Here is a 5,000-nt window from a genome sequence, read left to right on the forward strand (position 1 = left end):
TTACAACTTCAATGTTCTGTACATGAAATACCCTTAGTCTTTTTGTATATATATAGAGAGAAAGAAAGGAAAAAAAACATAAATCAAGCTTCCAGTTCTTTACTGCAGGAAACCAATTATGACACAACCAGCAATTTTTACCCTTATCCAGAATTTCAGTGAGATTTATAGGTAATGAAGTCGACATTCACAGTGTTACCTCGGGACATCACTCTGATTGGATATGACTGACATCAGTTCATTTGTCTTTCTTTTTTTAGGAGAGTTAAAGCAAATGTCATAACAATTTCAAGTTTCGGTTTATTATAATCTAGTGTCATGTTAGTGGAACAGTGAGTTTTTACACAGACTAACACTCTGTTGGTGAGGAAAGCCAGAGTTCCTGCTGTGCTTGTAAGTACAAAGGCATTATGATTTTCACGTCAGTAAGTTTAACGAACATTTACATAATTTGGTCTGTTTTTGGAAATGTTCATGTGAGAATTATCGAGTGTACTATTATTAGTCTCTTGTTCGTAGATGAAAAAGGAAAACAAAAAGAACACTAGTTAAGGCTGATTATTAAACAGTAAAATTATGCTCACGGATGAAGTCCAGATTCTTTGCATGTAGTATTATTGTCTAGAAATTCTTTGCAAGGCTATAATTTAACTGCTAGAAATAGCAAGAGACTCATTTGGCTCTGTAACATGGAACATAACAGTGAGAAGTAAGCAAAGCAAAATTCAGATTCACAATTATTAAGAAAAGGAAAAAAATGTATATAAGAATAAAGTTTTGTTGTTGTTTTTTCCTGTCTCCATTAATCATAATTTCATTGGGAGATGATCAGCCTTTTTAAGTTCTTTCTTTTTAAAAAAAAAGGTTGGTGTAAAAGAAATTATCTTGGCTTAGCTCAGCTAGCAACTACAACCAGTCATACTTTATTGAGGTAAAGTGTGTATGTGTAAGATATATATATATATTTTGAAGAGCCATTCTTTAGGAGGATATCAAGGTGATATCCATTTGCATCAACTGTTTTGACATAAAAGTGAGCAATCGGAGTACATGTTAGAAGAAAAAAGTTAGTTCCATTTTTCTTTTTCCATCAACCTGTTACTTGTTCTTAGACTTAGGACCCTAGGCAGTATCATTCTCAGTGCCAACATATTTGCTACAATATTTTGTGTGAATGAGAGGGAGATACCATATACTCTACCAGTGAGTGTGGAAATGGGGGACCCCCCTACCCCTATGCTAAAAGGTGCACAGTATGATCATTTCTTTCTTTTTTTCCAAATGTGATGGATATATTTTTTCTAATTTATTTATTTAGGGTGCGCAAGGTAATAAACCTTATTGAAATTCCAAGTAAGGTTCAAAATGGCTGATTCACGAACATGGGCAAGAAATCACCCACTCTAGTCTGGTTTATGGTTAAGCATTGATTTGGCTAGTTGGTAGACCTTAGGTAATAGGGTAAAAAAAAGCTAAAAAAAGAGAAAAAAAAAAGAATAGTATGTTTCATTTTGTCGATGTGCTTTTCTACCAGTACTGTCTTTTATGTGTAATATGTAGAGCAAGAAAGATAAGAGTGAGAGAGAAGGAACAATGTGTATTACAGAATGACTGACTCTTCCCAGAAACATTACTCTGTGGTTATGTGTGGTTTTATACGCCCCCTGAAAGTTTTGAATTACTACGTTCTTTGTTCGTAAATAGTTCAAATTGTAACTAGCTCCTTTATGAATACTTAATTAGCCATGAATATATTCCATAACACATCTTAACTGTATATTATCATTTAAATGTCAAAAAATAATGACAGCTGATACACTAAAGAAAGAAGGATGTGGAAGACCATCATGGACATGACTGAAAATAAGATGGGGAGTAGAAAAATCATGCTATTTGTCCATTACATACTTGTAATGAAAGGAAAGGCAGAAGGACTTTGTAAGTATGAAGCCACAGGATACATTATATAAGTGTGTGTCTTTGGTCTGCAGTATTTTATCTTGTAACTAAATTGTAAACCAGTGTATAATAAGTTCTGACGATATGTAAACTTGCTGTTCAAAGAGAGGGGAAAATTTTAAGGAACGATTGGACAAAATTTCAACTTGTTTGTAATTAAATGAAATAAACCAAAGAATGTTACTTTTGAAGTAATTTTTTTCTTCTTCTTTCATTATTATTACTGTAATCATTACAATTATTATTTAAAATAGATTATTTTTGAAAATGTGAACTGGATTCCCACCGGGAGAAACTGTGACCCATCTTTGTGTGTATATATATATATTTTTCTTTTTCCTTTTTTTCATGAGTTAAATGCTCTGATATTGACATGTTAATATTTTGTTTGAAAATTAAATAAATATTTGTATACATGAATTTAATCTTTCTTCAAAACACAAATCCTTATCACTACTCATACATTCTTTTTATTATCTTTTGCCATGCAGCTTACTATATAATTACTTGTGTTATTGACTCCCTATGTCTCTCTCTTTTTCATATATTACTGAAAAAAAAAGATTTCTGTATATTTTGTTGCAATGCTTTTGATTGGATAATCTCAAATGTGTTTGATGAAAGGCAAAGTCTCCTCGTAATGTGGATTTTTTTATAATAGATATTTTCTTCCTGTTCAATGAACTATTCTAATATGTATTTTTGAATTGGACATGTGCTTACATAAATAGACTTATTGATGGTAATGTGACCTTTTAATGGTATATTAGGTTAAAACTGTGATATACAGTGTAGACACTTCTTTCAGTCTGTTTTGTTTTTGTCTTGATTTCCCCTTTTAAAACTCTCTTTATATACATATAAATAATTAGAGAGAGAAAAAAGGAAGACTTAGATTTGTTGATGGAAAAGCAAGACTGTTGTCAAATAATGTCATGTGACTTTAAATTTTTTGTGTCTAATATATAATAAGAAAAAAAAAAGATAATGTCTAAATGTTTTCTGACTGTTTTAATGGAATATGACTGTACGGTTGATCTCGTGTGCGAGTTGTATTTAAACAGTGTGAAAGAACTTAATTCTCAGCCCCTGTTAAAATATTCCAAGGAGGCTGGTGTGTGTGTGACTGGGGTTTGGTTATGAGGTTATGAAGTGAAGAAAAAAAAATCATATGCTGAAAAACTCCCCATTAGAAGTTATTATTGCTTATTTTTATTGTTATGATAATTTATTGTTTATATTCTTTTGGTGGCACATTAGTGAAAACCCTAATTATTACATTAACATAGAAATTACTTCTTTTTTCATATTCTTATGCTTTTTAGCTGATATATTTTACTGTTTTCTTGTCCCCTTCCCCCCTCCTTAATCCCACTAAACCCTAAGTAATCAAATCAGTTTGGAAAATGATTTACATTATGTGCATTGAAGATTAACATGTAATTTTTTATTGTTATTATTTTGCTATTAATACAGTTGCTGTTGTTATCATGAATATTATTATTATTATTAATGTTGTTATTATTATTATTATTATTATTATTATTATTATGATTATTATTGCTATTACTACTATTTTTATCATTTATTATTATTATTGATTTTTACTACTATTATTATCATTATTTACTGCACTTCTTAAATATTTAAATGTAGCATACCTTTCTCTGTTCTACTTTTCTGAGGCATGTTTTACTACAACTCAAATGTGACCAAGATGCAAGCAACTAAAAGAATGATTTTGTTTATTACATGATTAGACTATTTGCCATCTTTTATCTGCAATCCAGAAATTGTAGTTAATGACTTAGATGAGGAAATTTGGCTTCCATTTGGGATTTTCTCCTAAGAAGACATAGTGCTTTTTCGTCTTTACATTTAGCCACCTATCCCCTCATGACCATTAAAAGTTTGGCTCAGGCACTGAAATCAAAAATTATATGACTGAAATTTTGTCGGGGGAAAAAACAGTGGCCAGAATATACCAAGTCATTACCCATTTGAAATTATTATTTTTTCCTGCATATTGTGGATATAATGGAGGGGAGATGAAATGGCTGTTAATTAAAAATCAAGCAAAACCCATTTCCATTTTTTTTTTTTTTTTTTTTTTTTTTTAAATTATATTCTATATTTATCTTATCCTAAATTAGCCTATACTTCACCCCTTCAAAAAATATATTATATATGATTGGAACTGATGCTTTCCCAAATGTATTAAAATATGCCTGCGGTGATCGAAGATACCTGTCCAAAGATCCGTCCTCTTGACACTTCTGCCTCATAGCTGCACAGTTGCCCTCATCTCCACATATAGTCACCTTGGAAATGCACCAAAAGAGAGAGAGAGAGAGAAAAGAAAGAAAACAAAATATCTAAATAATGAGAATAATTTGATATCATGGACCAGTGTATCACTATGCTCACTTATGGGGGTAATTTGCATGGGTTGTCTGTTTGTCTTTTTAACATGGCAAGATTTTTGTGTGTGTGTGTATATATATATATATATATATATATATATATATATATATATATATATATATATATATATATATATATATATATATATATATAATCACTTTTTTCACTCTTACCCACCCTTATTTTTCTAACTGCACTTTTTTTTTCTTCTTTTCTTTTCTTTTTCATTTTTGCTCTTCCCCCAAATAATTGTATTTTTCTTTATTAAATCCCATTTAATCCATAAAATAAAAAAAAAAGCTCTTGTGTAAAGGTGACAATAAAACTGAAACCTGGAAGCAGTAGCAGAAGCATGAATTCAGGTGTGAACAAGTGACCACACGCAAGACCTGTTGCTAGTGCCAATAAGCAGTGAAAATTTGTTAACTGATTCAGCCTTGTATGTTGCTCAAATTAAGTTAACTAAGATAAAATAGCTATTATTTACATCCATGTAAATTAAGCATGTATAAATACGTATGGCATATGTAATTGGTTCATTTGATTCCTACATTACAAGGCTACGATAAAATATTTGCTCATTGAATTTAGCAAACTTTCACTCTACCTGTGGACAA

General features: G+C 30.5%; 1 protein-coding gene across 5 annotated transcripts in view; it reads left to right on the forward strand.

Moving 5' to 3' along the window:
* LOC119594561 (low-density lipoprotein receptor 1-like) overlaps nucleotides 1-5,000 on the forward strand; it is a gene marked incomplete in the record, with an annotated part of 143,162 nt that overhangs the window by 137,884 nt on the left and 278 nt on the right. For all 5 annotated transcript variants that reach the window (XM_037943613.1, XM_037943597.1, XM_037943606.1 and 2 more), the window contains 1 exon segment: nucleotides 1-5,000. This exon segment is cut by the window's left edge and continues 1,058 nt beyond it; it is cut by the window's right edge and continues 278 nt beyond it.

Source organism: Penaeus monodon, chromosome 3, assembly GCF_015228065.2.
Source record: "Penaeus monodon isolate SGIC_2016 chromosome 3, NSTDA_Pmon_1, whole genome shotgun sequence".
NCBI classification, from domain to species: domain Eukaryota; kingdom Metazoa; phylum Arthropoda; class Malacostraca; order Decapoda; family Penaeidae; genus Penaeus; species Penaeus monodon.